Source organism: Podarcis tiliguerta, assembly GCF_965153285.1.
Source record: "Podarcis tiliguerta genome assembly, chromosome: 5".
Taxonomy (NCBI): domain Eukaryota; kingdom Metazoa; phylum Chordata; class Lepidosauria; order Squamata; family Lacertidae; genus Podarcis; species Podarcis tiliguerta.
Window position 1 is genome coordinate 14,512,422 of NC_139538.1, and position 26,353 is coordinate 14,538,774.

The window sequence follows — 26,353 nt, forward strand, 5'->3', positions numbered from 1 at the left end:
GATTAGATTAGATAGATAGATAGATAGATGACAGATAGATAGATAGATTACTTAATAATAATAATAATAATAATAATAATTTATTATTTATACCCTGCCCATCTGGCTGGGTTTCTCCAGCCACTCTGGGTGGCTTCCAAAAGAATATTAAAATACTGTGATACATCAAACATTAAAAGCTTCCCTAAACAGGGCTGCCATCAGATGTCTTCTAAAAGTCAGGTAGTTGTTGTTCTCTTTGACATCTGGTAGGAGGGCGTTCCACAGGGAGGGCGCCACTACCGAGAAGGCCCTCTGTCTGGTTCCCTGTAACTTGGCTTCTCGCAGTGAGGGAACCCCCAGAAGGCCCTCGGTGCTGGACCTCAGTGTCCGGGTAGAATGATGGGGGTGGAGACGCTCCTTCAGGTATACTGGACCAAGGCCGTATACTATACTATACTATACTATACTATACTATACTATACTATACTATACTATGCTAACTATACTAATGTTCAACTGTTTCTTTGATTGTCCTTGAATCTTCCTCACCTGCCACACCAATGAGGCACAACACACACAGCCAAAAAGTGCAACCCTATACATGCTTACCCAGAAGTGAGTCCCAGTGAGTTTCAACACAGCTTATTCCTAGTTAAGTACGTACAGGAATGCAGTCTATAAAAGTTACGGGTTACTTAGGCTGCAATCCTAATTCCATTTACCTGAGAATAAGCCCCACCAAATTCAACAGTGCCAGCTCTTTAATATATATATGTGTGTGTGTGTCAGTTTAAATATTTCAGATTGGTACTCAATAGGAGCTTCCCATCACTACAGATCTAGTTAATTCGCTATTGGATTTTGAATTCCCACCTTGCAGTTCCATGAAAATTATGTGCAGATGAAGAAAGTGTTAGGATATTTCCGTTCCACCTTAAAAAGGAGCAGGCTTTGAGTCACAGAGTCTGCGTATTTCCTGTTTTCACAGGATGTTTATGTTGTGTCTTTGCTTTCGTTTCTCTCTCTCTCTCTGCTGGAACTCTCAAGCAGGCAGTCATGTTTTTCTTTGTTCTGATCAACGCTGAATAAACTTCTAAATAATGCTCTCCTGACTGCATCTTTTGTTGTGCATTATCTGCTGATAAGAGTGTGCATCGGCTCTGGAATGTGGGAAGCTATTTCTAGAGCTCGTGTCGCTAATTGCTGATACTGCGTGTCTACGGGAGATCAATGGACGTCCGGAGACGACGTGGAGGTCAAGATGGACTTTGTCTCCCTGGCAGTATCCCAACAGAAAGGTGATAGAGAGAAGTTCTTATCCCTTGCAGTACTAGATCCCAGGGCACCCAAGGAAACTGACTGGCGGAAGCCAAAAGCAAGTACTTCTTCACAAGATGCGTAACCAGTTTATGGAACTCACAAAGATGTGGTGGCGGTCGCTAGCTTAGATGACTTCAAACAGGATTAGACACTCATAGGCCTTTCTATGGCCAGCCTATCAGCACTATATGGAAGGCACGGGGAGAGGATTTCAACCAGCATAGTCCCAATGTCTTACTCACTACATCACTGGGGCAAGATGTCAGGGAGAGGGAGCCACCGGCCTGAGATCTGCTGTGCTGCAGTGCCACCCACCCAATGGCCAGAGAAGGTATTGCATCTCATTACTCCACTTCTGGCCCACAGGTCCCTGATCGTATGGAGTCCAGAGGAAATAGTTTGTGGCTGGCCATTTTGGAAAACAAGTTGCTGGAAAGAATGGAGCTTCAGTCTGATCCAGTAGGCCTCTCCTCCTGCGTGCCAGTCAGTCATTTTAAGGGGTGGGGGTTATCCTCCCCCTGTGTTTCAGGCCTAATGCTTCATGAGAACCTCTGCACATCTGGACCACTTGCTTGTTCTACCTACTTGGGGGACTCTTCTTATAAACAATTAAGTGGCTCTAGAAACGAGCTATATTGAAGTGAGAGCTGTATGGAGGTGAGAGCTGTATGGAAGTGAGAGCTGTATGGAAGTGATAGCTGGACCATAAAGAAGGCTGATTGCTGAAGAATTGATGCTTTTGAATTATGGTGCTGGAGGAGACTCTGGAGAGTCCCATGGACTGCAAGAAGATCAAACCTCTTCATTCTGAAGGAAATCAGCCCTGAATGCTCACTGGAAGGACAGATCCTGAAGCTGAGGCTCCAGTACTTTGGCCACCTCATGAGAAGAGAAGACTCCCTGGAAAAGACCCTGATGCTGGGAAAGATTGAGGGCACAAGGAGAAGGGGACGACAGAGGACGAGATGGTTGGACAGTGTTCTCGAAGCTACCAGCATGAGTTTGACCAAACTGCAGGAGGCAGTGGAAGACAGGAGTGCCTGGCGTGCTCTGGTCCATGGGGTCACGAAGAGTCGGACACGACTAAACGACTAAACAACAACAAGCTGCCGAAATCACACACAATAAAAGCCCTTGTATATACAAAGTGGAAATCAGCTTTCAACATGCTACGGTGAGCTTTGCTACAGTTATCATGAAGCAGGTAAAGCAATTGCAACAAGTGCTCTCAAAACAGGTGGTCAACTTCTTTTGCCCTGAGGGCCACAGTCCCTTCTGGGCAATGTTCCAAGGGCCACATGCCAGTGGTGTGTTTGGCCCTGATGCAAGCACGAGCAGGCACGTCTAATTCTACCTTTGTATGCTAGGCTAGTTTCCACACAAACTTCTCTAACCCTCTGAGGGGTATTGAAGGGGCAAATGACTGCCCCTTCTGTCCAATTTGTCAGCATAAAAGAAAATTATGTCACCACTGAATGAACAATCTCTACTCTCCCCGTGTATCCTTGTCCTGGTTTTCTAGCGCAATTAGGCCGTTAGCACTTAATGCCCTTTTGCAAGTAAACTTCCCCTCGCATGGTTTCTGATTCACCGAAAGGACGAAGGGAACATTTTAATTAGCTGAGGTGCTGCCTTTGGTCTCCTTGGGATGTGCAGTTTCCAAAACCAACAACAACAACAATCTTATGCCACCATGGTGCCAGCATGAACCAAAGCACTGCAAACCTTTATTTCAAGTCTGCTTTTGATCAGTGTACTGTGGGTTAAACCACAGAGCCTAGGATCAGAAGGTTGTTGGTTCAATCCCCGTGACGGGGTGAGCTCCCGTTGCTCGGTCCCTGCTCCTGCCAACCTAGCAGTTCGAAAGCACGTCAAAGTGCAAGTAGATAAATAGGTACCGCTCCAGCGGGAAGGTAAACGGCGTTTCTGTGCGCTGCTCTGGTTCACCGGAAGCGGTTTAGTCATGCTGGACACATGACCCGGAAGCTGTACGCCGGCTCCCTCAGCCAATAAAGCGAGATGAGCGCTGCAACCCCAGAGTCGGTCACAACTGGACCTAATGGTCAGGGGTCCCTTTACCTTTACCTTACTTTTCTATATAAAAAAAGAGGTGCCGGAACTCACCATGAACACCTCTCTTGTTTTCTTACAATGGCAATGGTGCCCACCTGAGAGGTGCCAGAACTGGAGTTCCTCCTGGGAAAAAAGCCCTGGCTTTAATCATATTTACCACAGATAGGTGGAAACAGAACCCATGAGCAACCGAGATGAGAATCGACAACTAGGTAAATATCCCAACTGGGCTATGAAGCAAGTTTCCATTGCAAGTTGCATGCAACGCCACAGTGATTATACTGTTGAAACAAAATAAAAAGAAATACCCAAGCTGGGTGGGTCTCTGGGATGGAGAGTTATAGAACTCTGGCTGCATCCTCTCGTGTGAATGGTGACAGATCCATAAAAAGCCTTCTGGAGGAAGGAGTATTGCAGGTGGAGGCAGGAAGTCTAAAAATGCTGTTCAGCAAGGGGCTGCTCTAGAATTTTGGTCAGGGATGGGAAGCCTATGGGCCTCCAGCCATTGCTGGGCTCCAGCTCCCATCATCCCACACCGTCGGGAACACTGGCTAGGGCTGATAGGAAATCATAGGAACATGAGCGTCTGCCCTCTACTGAGACAGGCCATTGGTCTATCTAGCTCAGAACTGCCTATACTAGACTGGCAGCGGCGTTTTGAGATAGGAATGGCCCTACCTGGAGATGCCAGGAATTGAACCAAGGACCTTATGCCTACAAAACAGGGCTAAGGCCCTCCCCACAGCCAGATATGGAGTGCCACAGGTTCCCCAACTCTGCTCCAGTCACTTCAATAGCAGCAAGAGGAATGCTATTTACTAATTATTTTTTCTTCTGGGAGCACATTTCCAAGACTGATGGCCAGTTCCATCTATTTAGGAACTGGATGTTGAGACACATCTATTATTTTTCGTGCAATATGGGTACAGTGGTACCTCGGGATGCAAACGGGATCCGTTCCGGAGCCCCGTTCGCATCCCGAACGGAACGTAAGACGCGACAGTGCATCTGCGCATGTGTGAGTCGCATTTCGCCACTTCCATGCATGCACATTATGTCATTTTGACTGTCTGCGCATGCGCGAGCGGCGAAACCCGGAAGTTACTTCTGGGTCACCGTGGAGCGCAACCTGAAAATACTTATCCTGAAGCGTATTTATCCCGAGGTATGACTGTACTTGTGCCCTTTGCGTCAAATTGTGCCCCTGGTCAATCCTCCATTTTCCAAATGTCGTGACCGCTGAATCGAGCACTGAGTTGGCAGCTACAGGTGCACCCAAGGGATAGACAGCTCAGGTTCACAGCTCAGAGCTGACGACTGAGCATGAAGATGACCGTTGCACCTGAGGCAGTTGGACAGCACACCCCAGAGGACCTTCCCAGACATCTCCCCCCGAAGAAACAGATGCCTCCCACTGCATGTCAGCAGTCCCCTGGCGGAGGGAGCATATCAGGCTATAGAACAGAGTAGGAATGCTGTCGTCAGGCCTGAGCTGGCCCTTTAAGGCACAGAAGTTCTCTCAGGGGGGTGGAGCCTGGAGGAAGTGGTGTAGAAACATAAGCTGAAAAGGCATCAGTCTGCTCCCAAACTTTGCCAGAGCAAGTTGCTGACTTGGAGCTGCCTATGAGCTTCCAGCCTTGCGGCTTTATCTGTAACATCGGACACCGGACCAGAATACAACACTAAGCATTTTTAAGGCTGCCACCGTAAGAAGCAAGGCCCATTAAACACATTGAAAAGGCCTGCACATGTAAAAATATATACAGAATCATCCTAAAAGCACTCTATTACCTTATCGAGTCCATTTCCAGTGCATCCCAGCAGTGGTGAAGTTGAGCAAAAGGTAGACGTGACTAGATGGAGTGCACAGACTCCAGATGACGAATATCTTGCAGTGGAATCCAAAATTGTCATGGTGACTAAGCCCTGCAGAGGTAGGACACGGAAAGAACGGTATGAATCAGCCTTGAGCCTTGGCTGGAAAAGAAAAAGACTCATTGGATGGGTAAATGCAACATCTAACTCAACAACACTTCAATATCCAGCAAAAATCAAATAAGCCCTGCAATGAAACTGCCTTCATTCCTGTCATTGCTTTTAAAGCACCCCCCCTCCATTTCTTTTTATGCTGGTGGCCAATTACATTTATTAGTTCTCCCTAGCAACACACATCCACAACACACACACACACACACACACACACAGAGAGAGAGAGAGAGAGAGAGAGAACAAATTGTACTAGACAAATAGATAGCAAATATACTATACAAGATAGAGGAAGGAATTAGCAGCTTATTTAATGAGGTGACTGAAATAGTCATTTTGAGACACCTGTACTTTCTGAATTTATTATTGAAGGGTTTACAGGTGAAATAGCTGCATGCTCTTCCCCTGTTTCGTCCTGCCCTCACTTTCCTCATTGTTAAGTTGTGGGCGAACATATCAGACGACACAGCGATTCTTCCAAAGCAGCTCTTTATTTGTAAGCTGGAACAGAACTGAACTGAGGAGCTCAGTCAGCCTGCTTATATAGAGCTCCACTAGAATGCAACAATAACCATTTTCTGTAACTAGCCAATCACTGAACGTCACTTTCAATCCTTCATTTGCATAACTATCTACAGTATCCCCCTGCTGGCCCAGGGTGAGAACTTCAGTACATAACGCCCCTCCCCACCAAGATAAGGCGTTAGTTACAATCGTAATGGTTTCCTTATACAGCACTACACGTAATGGTTCAATTAGGCACAAAAGCATATCGGTTACATTTCACATACTTAGACCAACAGTGATACATGTCCAACAACATAGTCCTTTAAATAAGCTGGGCGCTTGGAAACTCTGCCAGACCGCCGGGGACTGGTAGCCAAGTCCGGGGAGCCACACAATTCTTGCTGAGGCTGTGGTGCGACCCTAGGTGGCGTGGAAACCAAGTCCCCTGGATCCGCTGCTGTGGGTGGAATCTCTGCAAGTGGAGTTGGCGGAATGTCAGGCACGGCAGTGGTCTGAGTCTGTGGTAAGTCTGGCAGAGTTTCCAAGCGCCCAACTTATTTAAAGGACTATGTTGTTGGACATGTATCACTGTTGGTCTAAGTATGTGAAATGTAACCGATATGCTTTTGTGCCTAATTGAACCATTACGTGTAGTGCTGTATATAAAGAAACCATTACGATTGTAACTAACGCCTTATCTCGGTATAACTATCTACAGTATCGCCCTGCTGGCCCAGGGTGAGAACTTCAGTACATAACACCCATGCTGAATGTTAAGGCTGCAATCTCTTTGGGGCAGGGACCTCTCCTGCTCGCCTTGCACATCACCACCAGGGGCCATTCCTAGGCCTCAGGTTTGGGCCCAGAAATCTCATGGTCTGGGATGTTCCCGACCCGGCAACACTAGTCATTGGCATCAAGGCAAGAGTCAACTGGTCGGCTTCTGTGCCTTGGAATGGAAAGATCCGCCATGTTGTGTAGCAATTCTGTAACAACCAGCAATTCTGACCGGTCTGTGAACAAGTTAGCATAGCTGGCGATATTGAAACCTCAGGTTTTTGTGCCTAGCAAATCTTTATTTTAATTCTGTTCTGACCACATGCAGGCCACATTCCTTTAACACTATAGATTTGCTTTTGGCTTCTCTGCACAGAAGATTTAAGTTCAGGCAACCTTCCCCATCAGAAGTATAGGATCTTGGCGTAAGAATGCTATGAGCCTTTTTAGGGACAGGAAAGGGCTTCATTTAGAACAGCTTCCACCAGCATAATTTCCACATTCCGTACTGACTCTCTACAGGATCCCATAAGGGACAAACTAGGAGCGTGCACATCACGTCACAGCAGAAATAAACGACAATTGCTTGCCTGGTTAAATATAAACGCAGGTTTCCAGAAGTGTGCTCACCACAGCCTAGTCATATTTTTCCCTCCAGCTTTGTTTCCATGAAACAGCTGGAGATGAAAACTATAATACTAATCTTACCCAGTTGCTCCTGGTAATATTGTACATTCAGGAAATTCATAATTAGGCATTTATATCCTCACCGTTTCCCCTCCGGCACTCTGCGACTTTCTCCATTCGTCTTTTCTTTGCCGTTAGAAATTCATTCGAGAGGGAAGGCGACGAGATGCAAACTACAGAGAAGCTTAACAACCTCTGCTAATTTTAAACAACGGTTCCAATATAATTTTATCCAAACATGTCCCCCTGAAGTTCTGGCCATTTTTAATGCACTCATTCCCCACATAGGCAAATGTATCTCCTCTGTCCTTTCTCTTGCTCAGGAATTACTTAAATATATTTATTTCAGCTGTAGTCTTACGTCTTTCACAGGTATAAGGTATTTATTAGGTCAAGGCTTTTTTTCCTGGTATGAAGATGCTGAATTCTTGCTTGCTGTTAGATCAGAGATGGAGAACCTGAGGTACAGAGGCCAGGCCTCTCTCTCTGGGCCTCGAAACTCTTCCCAGGGCACCCCCTCACTAGCCCTGATTTGAAGCCTCCTAGGGTGTTCTTGCCAGGCTAGAACTTGTCCTATGCGATCTCTGATCACACTTCTTAATTTGCCTGGATAGAGGATAGAGAGGAATGACTGAGTGTGAAGAAACAAAGGTAAGATTCACATTATTTGCTCTGCCCACTGTTGATGTGGCCCCTGGAAGGTTGCTCAGAAGAGAATGTGGCCCTTGGAGTGACAATGGTTGTCCACCCTTGTGTTAGGCGCACCGGAGCACTCACCCAGGAAGAAAGATGGCCACTCTGCTTGCATTGGTTTGTATCCCTCCAAACCCACACCTGACACCCCTCACAATAACTGCATAATTCAGACAGAATGTCTAGATCAGGCTTCCTCAAACTCAGCCCTCCAGATGTTTTTGGCCTACAACTCCCATGATCCCCAGCTAGCAGGACCAGTGGTCAGGGATAATGGGAATTGTAGCCTCAAAACATCTGGGGGGCCGAGGTTGAGGAAGCCTGTTCTAGACACTCAGAACAGTCTTACAGTCCCCTACAACGATCACTAAGAAAATGGCATACGGGAGAGACACGATATCTGGAAGAACAACAAAACAAAAGTGTTTGGGGGACGAGGAGCCCTTTAGATGTGAGACAAGGAATACACAGTTCAGATCTCATCTCTGTCCTGAACTCACAATGCGACCTCAACTCTTCCATCTGCAAAATGGGGAGAATAAATAATATTGTTTTTCATTATCATAGTGTCACAGAATTGTTGAAATGGAATGGAAGGATTATCTAGTATAACCCCCTGAAATGCAGGAATATGCAGCCATCCCATACAGGGATCAAACCTGCAACCTTGGCATTAACAGCACTGTTCTCTAACCAGCTGAGCTATGGTGAATCAGCCTATAAGACGGGGGTGGGGCGGGACCTTCCGGGGCCAATGGGCAAGATCTTTATTTCCCCCCTTGCTCCACTTGCTCCAACACTGACAAGTCGGCAGGAACACCTGTCAATCATTTGTTGTTAGAATTACCTCAGGTGATTGACAAATGTAAAAGGCAGCTCACAAGAGGGGGGGGGGGAGATTTTTATTTATTTATTAAATTTGTATACCATCCTTCATCCACAGATCTCAGAGCACTTCACAATGTAAAAATACAATATAAAAACACAGAATACAAAGAAAGAACCCTCACAAACCAATAACACACACACACTGTTCCCCAAAATATGTGGTAGTCAAAATATGGGGGGGGGGGGACAACATGTCAACCATTCTAAGACCTTGCTTTATGCTAGGAGAAAAGTCAAAAAACGGTTGCAAGATAGTCATCTGCAGAATTTCTATCCACAATGTTTTGGCTGCATAGAAAGGTGGAATAAAGAGCCATCCCTACCATTAGCCAGAGCACAGCAGCTGCCTCAAGCAGCCTATTTTGGATGTCATGAAAAGGCAGCAAATGGTAAGGTAACTCTATGACCAAACCAGACATATAACTGCACTTTCCTTTAGCTCATCCTTCCGCAACCTGATACTTTCCAGATGTTTCAACTGCACATCCTGTTAGCCAATGGGCAGTATGGCCCAAAACATCTGCCATGTTGGCTGGGACTGCAAAATATTTGGAAGCCACCAGATTAGGAAAGGCTGCTCTAGCTAGCATGCCTAAATTCTGATGGCAAACTGTTCCTCAGCAATACAGTTCAGGAATCCGGGATTAGTTTGGGATCATAAAGAAGCAGTCCAAAAATACATGTAATAATCACATGCAAATAATCTTCAAGCAACAAACGTCACACAAGCCATAAACCACTCCAATAATTTGCACGGCAATTCAATGCAATTTACAGCGCTGTATCAGTCAAGAAACATAGTAGGGGAACAAATTATTCCTAGTTTGAAGTGTCCGCAGTGAAACTTTATCCCTGTTACTGGGAAACATCTGTGCTTAATCCAGACATTAAAGGAGGACACTGCTCGTTTCCCCCATCCCTAATAATTTGCCAAGTTCATTAATGTCTCCTGAGCACAGCTAAAACCTTACAGAGCGAAGATACAAATTGCAATATATCCTGCCCTGAAAGATATTTCTAACATTGCATTTGTTTAGAGGGTCCTTGTAGATCCAGGGCAGGTTAGATCCTGCTCAAGACAAGGGTGTATAGAGGGTTACATGCACTGAGGGTTTAATGGGTCAGTTCAACATAAGCATTAAATTAAACCGAATCAACAGCAAACAATAGTAACACTGCAATTTGGGGTGGGGATTGATATTCAGATATCTACAAATCTCCTCCCGTTAACATATGGAAGGAGGCTCAGAGTCATAGAATCATAGAAACATAGAAACATAGAGTTGGAAGAGACCACAAGGGCCATCGAGTCCAACCCCCTGCCAAGCAGGAAACACCATCAGAGCACTCCTGACATATGGTTGTCAAGCCTCTGCTTAAAGACCTCCAAAGAAGGAGACTCCACCACACTCCTTGGCAGCAAATTCCACTGTCGAACAGCTCTTACTGTCCGGAAGTTCTTCCTAATGTTTAGGTGGAATCTTCTTTCTTGTAGTTTGGATCCATTGCTCCGTGTCTGCTTCTCTGGAGCAGCAGAAAACAACCTTTCTCCCTCCTCTATGTGACATCCTTTTACATATTTGAACATGGCTATCATATCACCCCTTAACCTCCTCTTCTCCAGGCTAAACATGCCCAGCTCCCTTAGCCGTTCCTCATAAGGCATCGTTTCCAGGCCTTTGACCATTTTGGTTGCCCTCCTCTGGACACGTTCCAGTTTGTCAGTGTCCTTCTTGAACTGTGGTGCCCAGAACTGGACACAGTACTCCAGGTGAGGTCTGACCAGAGCAGAATACAGTGGCACTATTACTTCCCTTGATCTAGACGCTATACTCCTATTGATGCAGCCAAGAATTGCATTGGCTTTTTTAGCTGCCGCGTCACACTGTTGGCTCATGTCAAGTTTGTGGTCAACCAAGACTCCTAGATCCTTTTCACACGTACTGCTCTCAAGCCAAGTGTCACCCATCTTGTATTTGTGCCTCTCATTTTTTTTGCCCAAGTGCAATACTTTACATTTCTCCCTGTTAAAAGTCATTGACTCTGCCTGGTCAGGAGAAGGTAGAAATGCATTCATATCACATTTCCTCTGTTAAGTATAATAATTTAATTCACTGAAACTGGAAATGCTTGTAGTCATAACAGTGGCACTTCGGTTGTTGAATACTTCAGAAGTCGAACGTTTCGGCTTTCGAACGCCAACAACTCAGTAGTAAATGCTTCTGTTTTCAAACACACTTTGGAAGTCAAACGGCTTCCAAGGCGCGTTTCTCCATTTTTTCAATGGATTTTGCATTGCACCTCGGTTGTCGAACGTTTTGGAAGTCAAACGGTCTTCCGCAACAGATTACTTTTGACAACCGAGGTTCCACTGTACAGTGTGTTTAAATTTGATTGGCTGGTAACTGAATTCTAGAGAGTTCTCTGGTAGTTCTCATGTGATTGGCTAACCGTGTTCACATGGGAAGTATTTAGTGGCTCCATTTAATGTGAAGCAAGATGGCTTCAATTTAGAATCCACTGTGAACACTGCTAAGTTGAATAGAGCGTTGGAGTGCTTCTTCTCTGCTTGAAAGAAAGAGAGCAAAGATGCAGGAGAAGGTAAAGGTTGGAATTTCTCATAGGAGCTGTAAGGCATGACCTATCTGAGATATAGAAGGCTGAGCGCTGAGCTCTGGAAATAGAGGAAAATACAGTTGTTTGGAAGTTAGAAGAAGAGACTGCAAGCCCATGCTTGGAGAAGCATGTGGCTGTAAATATTATGTTTTAATTCATCTATAACTAAAAGTTTCTGCAAGTAACATTTTTGAATGTTAAAGTCTGGACATGGGCGGGGTATAAGTAATAAATTATTATTATTATTATTATTTCCAAAGAAGAGCCAGCTTTTGACTTTAGGTGACTTTATGCTCTGCTTTCCCCTCTTTGACATATTTTTGCATCAGTGCTGGAAGACTGCACGCCTCAGCAACAAGGAAGGAACATGACAGAGATGTAGAAAGAAAAAGGTTTTCCTCCCTCTCTCATAATATTGGAATCTGGGAACCTCTAATGAAGCTGAATATTGGAAGACTCGGAACAAGTGAAAATATTGTTTCACACAGTGCATAATTAAAACTAAGGAAATGCCTTTGAGCTTGAAGGCAGGGACCATTTTAACACTGTTTTTTGTAAGTCATTCTGAAAGGCTTTTTGGCTAATGGGTGAGGAATAAATTCCACAAATAAAGAAGATACACAATTCTAATTCAGCCATCCTTCATTATTTCAATATATTTCCCCAGTCACTCTCGGCGGCTCCCAACAGAATATTAAACAGAATACAACTTCAAACATTAAAAACTTCCCAAAACATCAGATTTGGCCTTCTGTCTCTGTAAGAGAACAGATGCGTTTATTTTATTTTATTTTTTTAATGCTCTTTTTCTGCCACAACTGGACATATTTGGGGCTTGTGGCCAGTTCTTGAGACCTGGTGCAGCTGCTCACAGGACACACTAGGAATCAGGTTCCAGAATCCCGGAACAAGAGGCACCAGAAGCCTCACACTGCCAGTTGTTGCTTCCCTGCCGCAATGCAAAAGAGTCCGAAAGAACATTGCAAATCAGGGAGAGCTTGGATAGACAAGGGCTGCTGCTCCATGGAAGAACATCTGCTTTGCATGCAAAAAGGTTCCAGGTTCAATCCCTGGCACAGTTCAAACTATTATGTGCCTTTTGCTTGCCTGGATGGATGATAGAGAAGGGCGCGCTTCTGTTCTGCAGTGTAAAAGAAGGCTGATCGCCGAAGAATTGATGCTTTTGAATTATGGTGCTAGAGGAGACTCTTGAGAGTCCCATGGGCTGCAAGAAGATCAAACCGATCCATTCTGAAGGAAATCAGTCCTGAGTGATCACTGGAAGGACAGATCCTGAAGCTGAGGCTCCAATACTTTGGCCACCTCATGAGAAGAGAAGACTCCCTGGAAAAGACTCTGATGTTGGGAAAGATGGAGGGCACAAGGAGAAGGGGATGAAAGAGGACGAGATGGTTGGACAGTGTTCTCAAAGCTACCAGCATGAGTTTGACCAAACTGCGGGAGGCAGTGGAAGACAGGAGTGCCTAGCGTGCTCTGGTCCATGGGGTCACGAAGAGTCGGACACGACTAAACAACAACAACAAATAGCATTACAACCAGGAAAACGAACACTACAAACCCCACATCTGAATGCAGCTCACATTTGTGCAAGTTTGCAGCCTGAGGCTTCCGCAAGTGAAGGAAGAGTCGGAGACAATGGAAAATGGAGCTCAGTTCCACTAGCCATAGGCAAACTACAATGAGCATATGAGTCCTTAACATTTCTAGGTCTTTGTCTGTGGTGTAAAATCCCCTTGTTGCACAAGCTCTCCCTTGGGAGGCCCTCCGGGCCCCACAGTTGTATAACTTCAGCTGCATAGCAAACATCTGCCTTTGAGGATCTGCCTATCTTGAGCATTGATTGAATTTACTGATTTCCCTGACGCTTAAAAAAAGGTTCCTTGTAACATGCTGTGCTTTTTGACCTGTTCTTTAAAAATTCATTCTGAATTTATATTTCTTTTTTAGCTCTGCTAGTGAAAGAAAGACATGATAAAATAAGTTTGATAAATTATCTACCAGCACTAGCAGTGCAAAGCTTCACTTTGGCTAAAACCACGCAGGACTTTTCAATATCAGAGAGAGAGAGTGTGTTATGAAAGATAACAAATGCAAGTTATGTTAACTAATAGCCAGAATTGGCCCAAGCCTATGTACTTACAGGAAACTTAAAGCAGGAACAACAAGCACTTCTCAGGCTCTTTACAATGTGTCCCTCAGCTATGAGATTTAATTCTGATAATCCTCCAAAAAATCAAGGAAGAAGGAAATTAATAGTTCCAGAGAAACTATTATCTTGGCTTCTGCAAACATTGGCTACGAATGTTTGTTAGTGCAACAGCTTTAGCTCAGTGGAGCTGGAAGCCTCCTTCAGTCTTGGTCAGGTTCTTTCAGACAATCCAGTAGTTGAGCAACGCTTTATACCCCAGGGCAGTTTTCCTTCCAAGCATTTCCATCACTACGCATGGGATTTCTGCAACAAAGCACATGCTGCTTTTTTAAAAGGTTTCGCTTAATGTCCCGTCCCCCGTCCCCCGCTTACTACATGTGTTTTTAAATATTTTTTTAATGGAACGTTTAAGGAAACAGCTGTCCTGTGCATGCATGAGATCCTGTTAGAATCCACCTGCACAGTGGTCCCCCCTCCTGCATCTACTGTAAGCGCTCCCCCTCTCTCCCCATCCCAGGGGATTATTAACTTTCGTCTTGTTTACTCCAGGGAAAGCGCCTTAAGCAAACTGAAAGATGGCCAATCTACTTTCAACTAACATGAAAGCTGTCTGCAGGAGACACCTGGACCTGATCCCAGTTGCTACCTGTCTGGACCTGATTTCAGACCTAACAATGACAAGAGATGCCTTCCCCAGTTTTGATTCTGCAAACGCAACTCATACTCTGGCTAGCTCCTGACATTCTCTATATGAACCCAAACCACCCATCTTCCTATATTGGGTATCTTCAACCTTTGTTGTCGTTTAGTCGTGTCTGACTCTTCGTGACCCCATAGACCAGAGCACGCGAGGCACTCCTGTCTTCCACTGCCTCCCGCAGTTTGGTCAGACTCATGCTGGTAGCTTCAAGAACACTATCCAACCATCTTGTCCTCTGTCGTCCCCTTCTCCTTGTGGCCTCAATCTTTCCCAAAATCAGGGTCTTTTCCAGGGAGTCTTCTCTTCTCATGAGCTGGCCAAAGTATTGGAGCCTCAGCTTCAGGATCTGTCCTTCCAGTGAGCACTCAGGGCTGATTTCCTTAAGAATGGAGAGGTTTGATCTTCTTGCAGTCCATGGGACTCTCAAGAGTCTTCTGCAGCACCATAATTCAAAAGCATCAATTCTTCGGCAATCAGCCTTCTTTATGGTCCAGCTCTCACCTCCATACATCACTACTGGGAAAACATAGCTTTTGCTATATGGACCTTTGTTGGCAAGGTGATGTCTCTGCTTTTTAAGATGCTGTCTAGGCTTGTCATTGCTTTTCTCCCAAGAAGCAGGTGTCTTTTAATTTCGTGACTGCTGTCACCATCTGCAGTGATCATGGAGCCCAAGAAAGTAAAATCTCTCACTGCCTCCATTTCTTCTCCTTCTATTTGCCAGGAGGTGATGGGACCAGTGGCCATGATCTTCGTTTTTTTGATGTTGAGCTTCAAACTATTTTTTGTGCTCTCCTCTTTCACCCTCATTTAAAGGTTCTTTAATTCCTCCTCACTTTCTGCCATCAAGGTTGTGTATCTGCATATCTGAGGTTGTTGATATTTCTTCCGGCAATCTTAATTCCGGCTGGGATTCATCCAGCCCAGCCTTTCGCATGATGAATTCTGCATATAAGTTAAATAAGCAGGGAGACAAAATACAGCCTTGTCGTACTCCTTTCCCACTTTTGAACCAATCAGTTGTTCCCTATGCAGTTCTAACTGTAGCTTTTTGTCCCACATAGAGATTTCTCAGGAGACAGATGAGGTGATCAGGCACTCCCATTTCTTTAAGAACTTGCCATAGGACTCTCCAAATGTTTGGCCTACAACTCCAATCAACCCAAGCCAGCATGGCCCATCCACACAAAGGATGGAGCTGTAGTCCAGAACATTGGAAGAGGCTATCCGAGGCAGGGAAAGGTGAGGGAAACAACAGCAAAATAGGTGTTGGGAGCTGGGGTAAAGCTTATTCTTGCATTAGTCTTCCCAAAAGCTGGTACCCTTGATGGGTCTTTTGGGGGATGGTGCCAAGATGATGCAATGCATCCTTTGGAGATCTGTTGTGCCTCTTTAAACACTGAGATGTCCCTTTAGCATACCGAAAACTGTTCTGTTTCAGCAAGCCTTTGGCTCTTGAGTTTTTAATAACAATGACACATCTAGTATTTTAATCTGTGTGGCTGTCTTTGTTTTCACAATTATTTTTATAGTGCCATCCTATGCATATCTACTAAGAACTAAGCCCAGTTGAGTTTAATGAGTATTGTGGCTTTAGGACACAACCCTATATACCCTGATGTGGAAATCTTAGTCAACCCAATGGTAAACATGTACAGAATGTTTAATTGTGTAGGTTTTTATTATTGGTTGTTAGCCGCCCTGAGCTCAGTCTTGGCTGGGGAGGGCAGGGTATAAATAAAATATTATTATTATTATTATTATTATTATTATTATTATTATTATTAGGTTGCTTTGTGCGTCCAACAACAGAAAAGCAGGGTGAAATCGACGCATGAGACAGAAACTATTCTTTCTCTGACATTCTATACAGTATTCTTAATTTAGTGAACTGATTATTTTTTAGGGTGGGTATGTGCCCACACATGACTTTCCTGGTACCACCTATGCCAAAGAGGCTTCAGGTGCAAGAAAATACCCATGTCCTCCTTTTCTTGGCTCTCCCTTGCATTCCCAGGTAGGACAGGGACAGACACCCCTCTGAAACTTTCCAGAGCCACTGTCAATCAATGTAGACCAGACGTCACCAACCTGGTGTGAGCCAAGTGTCTTGGACTATGACATGCATTGGCCCCAGCCAGTGCAACTGGCATAGACAATAGTGACCCAGATGGACCACTGGTCTTTTTGGTAGAGACCTTTAAAAGTATGAGAAAGCTTCACTTGAGTTCTGGAAATGTATAGGTAAAGGTAAAGGGACCCCTGACCATTAGGTCTAGTCGTGTCCGACTCTGGGGTTGCGGCACTCATCTCGCTTTATCGGCCGAGGGAGCCAGCATACAACTTCCGGGTCATGTGGCCAGCATGACTAAGCCGCTTCTGGCGAACCAGAGCAGTGCACGGAAACACCATTTACCTTCCCGCCAGAGCAGTACCTATTTGTCTACTTGCGCTTTGACGTGCTTTCAAACTGCTAGGTTGGCAGGAGCTGGGACCGAGCAACGGGAGCTCACCCCGTCGCGGGGATTCGAACCGCCGACCTTCTGATTGGCAAGTCCTAGGCTCTGTGGTTTAACCCACAGCGCCACCCGTGTCCCTCGGGAAATGTATACATCCATATGTAACTGTGAGCTGATTTACTTCATATCAAGAGATCTGAATATAGATGCTAACCTGGTAATTGAAGCTATAAACTATCCAAATTCTCACAGGGGTGCATATTCTCTGCATCAGGGTTGAGGTACATCTGGAGGGTAATTGAATCTTCCACCTGCCATTTAACTGTTCCAAGGTTAAAGACTATTTCAGTCTTCAACAACAAAGGCTGACTAAGCGCCAATATCCTTTTCTAGAAGGGCAGAGCTTAAGTATATCACTGAATTAACTGTCCGGAGATTATCTTGAAGTCTGACTCACCAAGTATGACACAGAAAAAGCAATTGGAGATGTTCAAAAATATCTTTTCATTGTGCGAGGGTTTTTTTTTTAAGCATCTCTGGATTTTTCCATCAACAGTTTTGTCATCTCCCTGAAAAAGGAGTAAAATTACCAGTCTCATAAAAGTGGTGCTGATCTCGCTGGATGATATGTTCAACATTTAGAATTGCGATATGAAATTCAAGGTGGACGTGGAGTGTTCTGATCTGCCAAAACAGCTCTGGTGTAGCACCCTGCTTGTGGTTAACGCTTAGCTGGAATGAAATATTCAACGCAGCAATAGAGAAATTAAAATAATAATTTATTTGTCAGACAAATAAATGATTGGCACAGTGGTATATTTACCAAAAGCTCTGCACCACCCCAGCCCTGGTGGCCAGCACTTATATTCCCTCAGCCCAGCCTCCTTACTCCTCCTTTGGCTGCCTCTGTCCAATCAGCCTGGTTGAAATTCCTATTGGCTGTTTGCTAGAACCAATCATAAAAGATACACCCATTTCCTATTACCTTTTATGGGAGACAAAGAGCTATATTTCCTTCTATCAATATCTTACATTTGCCTTGACAAGACATCTTAATTATCAGATTACCCTTTGCTCTTTGCTCTTCTGCCCTTTGCTCTTCTGCCCTTCTAGCAACAGGGGCAAATGGCTAAAACAGATGGCTCATGGTTTCAAATTTTGTCATATAAACAGAGGTCTTGGGTTCACCTTCTCACACACCATCAATGAAATAAGAATCTAACATAAGAATCTAACATCTCTTACTTTCTACATTCTTTTGTATGGTTACATTAAAGTCAGTACATATATATAGATTGATTTTTAGAAGGGAAGAACTTATTAAAAATCAAGTTTCTAAAATGACCAAAAACAAGCTCAGAGCAGTTTCTCTTCCTCACCAGGCAGCAGCTGTTGTTGCTTTTAGCTCTTTGCCTTTTAACCTTCTCAGGATACCTTAAACCATGTTTTGATGGGAGGCACTATTTACCAACTCTAATTAATGTTTTTGCAGCTTGGATTGTATTCTGTAATTCGTATGACCTTTTGTTCCCAGCTTTTGCTCCTTTTTACAACTTTGAGGTACTGCAACAAATCAATGAGGGGCCCTTGTTCAGGAGAATAAACAAAAAGACTCTCAGCCAGCTGGATTCTGCCTGGCCTGGAGCAAGCATTTGGAGCAAGCATCTACAAATATATTTTTAAGCTTATTTTAAAATACAGATCTTTGATCAGATGCCTCATTGGCAGTTCTGAGGGAAGGTAAAATTATTTTGATGTCTATGGAAATGTCAAATGTGTGTTTTCAAGTCCTGCAGTCAAAACAAGAGGAGAAACCTAGCTTTGAAGAAATGTCAACTTTTGGGTAGTGCCCATATTTGCATAAATGACAAATCTAGTTCTTTGGAACATTCTTCTTTCTTTTTTGAAGAATATTGTTGATATTGATATTGCAGTGTGACCCAGAACAAAAGCCTTGGCCTGTACATCTTAATAGAAAGAGCCACAGAGAAGAGGCAAAACCAAAAACATGCAGAACTGAAGAACAATTCTTCTTTTGAATTTGCTTAATGTGAATACAGTCTTCATTATTATTGTTGCAACTTCCTTTCTAGCAGATATTCAAAATGTGCGCCAGTTGATTTCCTGCTAGTTATGTAGCATAACAGGGATGCGGGTGGCGCTGTGGGTTAAACCACAGAGCCTAGGACTTGCCGATCAGAAGGTCGGCGGTTCGAATCCCCACAACGTGGTGAGCTCCCATTGCTCGGTCCCTGCTCCTGCCAACCTAGCAGTTTGAAAGCACGTCAAAGTGCAAGTAGATAAATAATAATAATAATAATAATAATAATAATAATAATAATATCTTTATTGTCATTGCCCCCTTCGGGGACAACGAAATTACTTGGCTGCTCCATAAAAACACTAATTAAAAAATATAGTAAAATACAGCAAGGGAGATTAGATGACCTTCAAAGTCCGGGCTTCCCATTCAGGGCCGAGATCGCTCTGGAGAAGAAGCTGTTCTTAAGACGGCTCGTTCTTGTCTTCATCGTCCTGTATCTCCGTCCCGACGGCAAGAGCTCGAAGAGACAGTGACCAGGATGCGATGGATCTTTTACTATGTCCAGTGCCTTCCTATGGCACCTTGTGGCATAGGTACCGCTCCGGCGGGAAGGTAAACGGCGTTTCCGTGTGCTGCTCTGGTTCTCCAGAAGCGGCTTAGTCATGCTGGCCACATGACCCAGAAGCTGTACGCAGGCTCCCTCGGCCAATAAAGTGAGATGAGTGCCACAACCCCAGAGTCAGTCATGACTGGACCTAATGGTCAGGGGTCCCTTTACCTTTACCTATGTAGCATAAGGAGGCTGCTAAAATTAATTTCTAGGTTCCACCACAGAAGCTGAAGGAAAAGTGGACTTTAAAAAATGCATCTAACAAAATACCAGTTTATTTCTCTAGAGGAAACTGGAACAGGTTTTAAAAATGCTTTCCTAGTCTTCTTATGGGAGGGATCAGCAACCTGGCAGACTATAGCCTATATCAGGGTTGCCCCGAAACTGTTGAGTTTTTCAATGCCTGATTTGGATATAATAAAAAATAGCCTACAATAGAGATTTAGTACGTTATTATTCCTTTTTCTGGTGAAACAAATTGTGCTGCCTTCTTTTTTTGTTATTTTATGAAAATCACACAAATAAATACAAAAAACAGATCTGGCAGATGCTCGCCTTTAGATCTGTCATACTTTCATCAACAAGCATTAGGGCTTCCAGCAACATCTGCAACTTCACTATGTCTTAAAACTTTTGGTGCCAAACCATCTCTTGTTACTTTGCCAAATCTCATAATATGAAGCACAGGCTGGAATGAGATAAGCATGCATACATTATAAGCACTTGTTTATACAGCTTTAAGACTACAACACCCATGTGAGGTGCGACTGCGAGAGAATACTCCCAAGTTAGAATAACTGTGGGTGGAAGCAGCTATATGGCTGATAAATCTACAATGTACTACATAATGGAGGAGCAAAAACACATGTATAAAATCTATGTCATTTGGAAGCGCGTGAGTCTCTTATCCGGGCCATGGGTTTGAGGTCCATGTTGAGCAAAAGATTCCTGTATTGCAGGTTGTTATGTACTGAAGTTCTCACCCTGGGCCAGCAGGGGGATACTTTTCACTCAGGTCCACATATGCAAATAAGGGCTCGAAAGTGACGTTCAGTGATTGGATAGTTACAGAAAGTGGTTACTGTTGTGTTGTAGTGGAGCTCTATATAAGCAGGCTGGCTGAACCCTTCAGTTCAGTTCTGTTCTGGCCTGTGAATAAAAAAGAGCTGTTTGAAGAATCGCTGTGTCGTCTGATATGTTCACCCACAACTTAACACAGGTGGTTGGACTAGATGCCTCTCATGGTCCCTTCCAACTCTACAATTCTGTGATTCGTTGATTCTAATGAATTTATGAAACAGAAAATTGATTGTGAAATGAAGAACTTGAATTAAAGGAAAGAATGAAAGTGCATCATTTGTACATCCATGTATATCTTTGCAGTCAGGAAGGCTAGGCTAGAAACTTCCTGTCAGTATTCAGAAACACATAATACCATAATAGTTTACTGGGCACTATTTGTCCTATGGAGGTAAACTTTATTTCTTCCAGTGTTTTGCAGACAATATGCAACCGGTGAGACGCCAGCTGACTGCTAATCTTTGGTGTCCTTTTTTAATATAGATGGTTGAAACAGTCTCAGCAACAACAGGACTTCAGGGTATAAAGTTATGATTTGTCCTGTAGTCTGATTAGTAATGTTTCCAAAAATTTATGGGCTGTATTCACCTAACCTTTTGCACTAGTTCAAAAATTAGCACTAGCACAAGGGGATTTCTCCCCAAAACAAGGGGATTGCTCTGCAAAACAACTGCAAATCTTTGGCGTCGGTTTGGAAAGGATCCCAGATTTCAGGGTTTGTAGATAACAAAGCTCAATCTTTGGGCATATTTGAAATTTAGGGAGTGCATTGCAGCAGGAGAAAAGGTTCTGTCGTAATTGGTTGGAACATTCAATTAATTAAGACTGCTTTGACTATAACCCTCCGGCTCACATTACCAGTAGATGTGCTTTAAACCTGCTCTCTGTTCTTTGCATTCCCAATAACATTAATTGGCTAATGTGTGTATTTTAAAATAATTTTAAGGGTGTCATACCTCAAATACATCATCTTAATGAAACTTTCCTTCGACTTTGCATCTATCAATTGATTTATAGTCACTTTATGAATGTTTGTCCATTATTACAATACGTACCGTACATGTTTATTCTTTGTAAGCTGCTTTGAGATCCAGATAAGGTGAAATGAAGGGTATACATCTTTAAAAATAAATGAATATTTTTTCATATTATGCTTCTCTTCTGATTTTTTATATCTATAATCGGGAATCTTTAACTTTAGAATAATCACACAAATTTCTGACAGTGCAACTTCCTGTGATACCTTGGTTTTCAAGGTACGTACCACTTATAGAAAACTCAACACAGAAGCCACGTAGCATGTTTGACTTCAGAAAATCATTCAAAAACTGAAGGATTTACTTCCGGGTTTTAGGGGTTCGAAAACTGAAACGTTTGACTTCTGAGATGTTCAAAAACTGAGGTACCACCGCATGTATACGTAAAAAAATACATTAAACGTTTTAAAAAACTTTCTCTATATAGGATTGGCTTCAGACGGCTCGAGGATTGGAAAACTCCATACCCTCCAACATTTCTCCAATGAAAATAGGGATGTCCTAAGGAAAAGCGCAACATTCTGAGATCAAATCAGAAATTGGGATGGCTTTTGTAAATCCAGGACTGTCCTTGGAAAATAGGGACACTTGGAGGGTCTGTATTCATAAATCCACAGTCCAAATTAGAATGATTTATGGCAGCGTTAAATCATAGTGAAGTGATTCCAGAAACACAAGTTGAAGCCTGCATCTTCCCCCCATGCTTTTATAATTGCTCTGCATGTGATATTATTTAATACTGTTTTCATTTGGTATCTTTTCCCCGCTAGCCAGATCCAAAAGGGCAAAGGGATTTCTATACCAACAATTATTCCCTGAGCCGCCGAGGGTGCCAGATTTGCGTGTTGAGGTCCCCAAGCCACCCCCCTAAATAAATCACAATTCACAAATAATTTTTGTTTAAGGTTTTTGGCATAATTTTGGCCACAACTTTATTAAACTACATAATGTGCGTGGTTGCTTAGGCATTGGTTATGACTATCTGTCCCCACCCCGGGACAGAACTGACTTCTGGATTCCAGTGAAAGCCAGTAAGGGAAAACAATATTGGGGAGAAATGGAGCTGAGCCACAGGCCCTTACCTCTCCCCCACAGTGGCGTAGCGTGGGTTGTCAGCACCCGGGGCAAGGCAAGTAATTTGCGCCCCCTAACCCGGGGCAAGGCAAGTAATTTGCGCCCCCCCCGCTGCACTGTCCCTCCCCCAGATAGTTCCCCGCTCTCTCTCTGCAGTGCACCGCACCGCACGCCTGGCACCCCCCCCCCTCCACAGTGGGCGACGACCCGGCGGCTCGGATCGGATTCGCACAGCCAGCACTGCAGTGAGAGAAAGTGAGTGAGCCAGGTAGGGGCAGAGAGGTGCGAGTGCGAGCGCGCCCCCCCCCCAAGATGTTGCGCCCGGTGCGGCCGGCCCCCCCTGTACCCCCACGCTACGCCACTGCTCCCCCATATGCTCCCAGGGGCGTGCATGGCCCCAGCTCCTTGCTGGGGATACAGACAAAAGCATGGTAAACCCCTGGATTCCTTTAATGGAATACCCTTGCAGCAGCAGCACTGGAGGGGCAGGTACAGCCGATCCTTACCCCTCCACCAACCAAATTTTAAACAACGCCTAACCGCAACCTTACAAGTTGTGACGATGTGCTACGCAGTTTTGGGACGCGGGTGGCGCAGTGGGTTAAACCACAGAGCCTAGGACTTGCCAATCAGAAGGTCAGTGGTTCGAATCCCATTGCTCAGTCCCTGCTCCTGCCAACCTAGCAGTTCGAAAGCACGTCAAAGTGCAAGTAGATAAATAGGTACCGCTCCGGCGGGAAGGTAAACATTTTTTCTGTGCACTGCTCTAGTTCGCCAGAAGCGGCTTAGTCATGCTGGCCACATGACCCGGAAGCTGTACACTGGCTCCCTCAGCCAGTAAAGCGAGATGAGTGCTGCAACTCCAGAGTCATCCATGACTGGACCTAATGGTCAGGGGTCCCTTTACCTTTAGGCAAAAACCAAATGGCACCAGCCAATCTGCCAAATGGAGAAAATTCCTACCAGGCCCCTGCCCCAAATGCAGATGACCCCATGACAGGCATAGCAAGGTCAAACGCAACAGCCCTAAATTAGGTAGGTTGGGTGGGCGATCTGATGCACGCAGCAAAAGAGACTGTACCAAGCTGCGTGCCAAGAATATATAACCTTCGGCAGTGGCGTAGCGTGGGGGGTGCAGGGGGGGGCCCGGCTGCACCAGGCGCAACATCTGAGGGTTAGGGTTAGGGGGCGCAAGTCCACGGGTTAGGGGGTGCAAATTACTTGCCTTGCCCCGGGTGCTGACAATCCACGCTACGCTACTGACCTTCGGGCCAACCCACTAAAGGGTAACATCAAAATCACCCCAACAACCCAAATTGGCCCAATCACAGTCATGGCCATCCAAACGGTCCCGCCCAGTAACCAAGTGGGGGTGTCCTGTTAGACCCCATGAAGGAGAACAGGTTTGTTGAAATCGCAGCAAGGTTGTCATTGCCACAGGCTGCTCTGGATCAGGAAGTTTTCTTCTTGTCAGTATTCAGAAACCATTCTGCAAATACTAGGCCACTCGGAAGAGAAATGCATACAGACTGAGCTAGTGTGGTGTAGTGGTCAAAAGCGGTAGTCTCGTAATCTGGGGAACCGGGTTCGTGTCTCCGCTCCTCCACATGCAGCTGCTGGGTGACCTTGGGCCAGTCACAATTCTTTGAAGTCTCTCAGCCCCCACTCACCTCACAGAGTGTTTGTTGTGGGGGAGGAAGGGAAAGGAGAATGTTAGCCGCTGTGAGACTCCTGAAGGGGAGTGAAAGGCGGGATATCAAATCCAAACTCTTCTTCTTCTACTACTGAGAAGAGGAAAACTTCCTTATCCAGAGCAGCGTGGGGCTCTAAAAGGGACACGTCTATCGCGAGACATGTTATGTCACTGTGGCGTTTAAACACAAAAATGCATGTAAGGATGATTAGGTGCCCTTTTTGGAGCAGGAAAAGCCATCACAAATATGCACTGAATTCTCCCTGCCTTGGGTTGCCAAAGGACGCAGGTGGCGCTGTGGGTTACACCACAGAGCCTAGGACTTGCCAATCAGAAGGTCAGCGGTTCGAATCCCTGCAACGGGGTGAGCTCCCGTTGCTCGGTCCCTGCTCCTGCCAACCTAGCAGTTCGTAAGCACATCAAAACGCAAGTAGATAAATAGGTACCTCTCCGGCGGGAAGGTAAACGGCGTTTCCGTGCGCTGCTCTGGTTCGCCAGAAGCGGCTTAGTCATGCTGGCCACATGACCCGGAAGCTGTATGCCGGCTCCCTTGGCCAATAAAGCGAGATGAGCGCCGCAACCCCAGAGTCGGCCACAACTGGACCTAATGATCAGGGGTCCCTTTACCTTTCTTAGGGTTGCCAAAATTTAGTTTTGCAAAAAAATAATAATTTTAATATAGTTTTTGAACCATTTTTAAGGAAGCTCAGCAAAATCTAGACTTCTGACATGGGTTACCATACTTCTGGATTTTCCAGGGCATTCCAGCCATTTCCGCCCAGACACTGCTTCTGACTGCCATTTTCTGGCTATTTCCAGGAATTTCCGGACGTATGGCAACTCTACCCCCTGCCCCAAAGAAAGCTAAAGAGGGTAGGGAGGACATTTGATGCTGGGAAAATGTCTCTGTTCTCAGTTGACCTCACTGGCTGCAGCTTTTCCTGCTGTAAAAAGCTATCCTTAGCTACATGCTTATCATTACATGTGTGTTGCACTGAAGCATGTAGTTTGGGGTCCGACGCACGAAGAAGTGCAGGCGAACTCTGTCAGCTCTGCATCTGCCAGCCGTTCAGAGCCTTTAATTTTTCAGGAATGCTTTCAAGTTATATTTAGGGGAGCTAAATTTGGGATAACTAGAGTGCCGCCGAGCACATTGTATATAGGAGCACTTTACCATTCTTGTTTCGCAAAGCGCACGTCCCACACCAAATCCAGGGGGTACACAAGTTTTCGCGGACATACAAATATCAACCACTATTCTCTGACTTGGCTGGTGGCACTTTGAAGGAAGACCAGACAGGTCTCTGTAGCGTATTTTCTTGAAAACGATGTTTGGGTTAGAGCAGAATTAGACACTTTCCTTAGTTTAGGCCAAGAAAAGTTCCTTGCCTTATGAGGGACTGCATTTTTGACAGCTAGTTTCCAGACATCTTGGCCCTGAGATAGTTTGCATTTGGCATTAGCCGCCCTGTTTTTTTATTTTTTGGTATTGCTTTGGTGTCGGAGGGCCAAATTACACTGCTGTGAAATGTGTTACATCGGCCTATTTTTAAAACAGTGTTAAGCCGTCTGGTCCCCGCCCTTGAGACCAACAGCAAAGAACAAACCAAGCAAAGGCCCAATGGTAAGATTAGCTCTATTTAAAGGGAGAAGATCTACCAGCAGGAATATTATCATCGTTTATTAATCATTTGCGAAAAAGCTTCGCGAAGCTTCTGCAGCGAAACTTCTCTGTCTCTCTTGTTTATTGTTTTTATGTTGCGCACTGCTTAAATTCTTTTTTTTTTAAATAACCCAGCATTTTATAAATGTTTTGAAATAAATTGTGATGATAAAATAAATATTTATTTAAGCTTTAAAATAAATAGTAATGTTGGTAAGCTGCCCAATCTTTCTCCGCAAACCATAGCTTAGAGAAGCATTCCTAGGGTGCATTCTAATTTGCAGAGCAACTTCC

The 26,353-nt window shown here is 44.6% G+C and overlaps 1 protein-coding gene across 1 annotated transcript in view; it reads right to left on the reverse strand.

Moving 5' to 3' along the window:
• FNDC3B (fibronectin type III domain containing 3B) overlaps positions 1 to 5,301 on the reverse strand; it is a 285,915-nt gene extending 280,614 nt beyond the window's left edge. The window contains exon 1 of the mRNA XM_083441945.1: positions 5,167 to 5,301. The gene's annotated coding sequence lies outside the window, so the exon portion shown is untranslated. The remainder of the gene's footprint in view (positions 1 to 5,166) is intronic.
• Between the last annotated feature and the right edge of the window lie 21,052 nt (positions 5,302 to 26,353).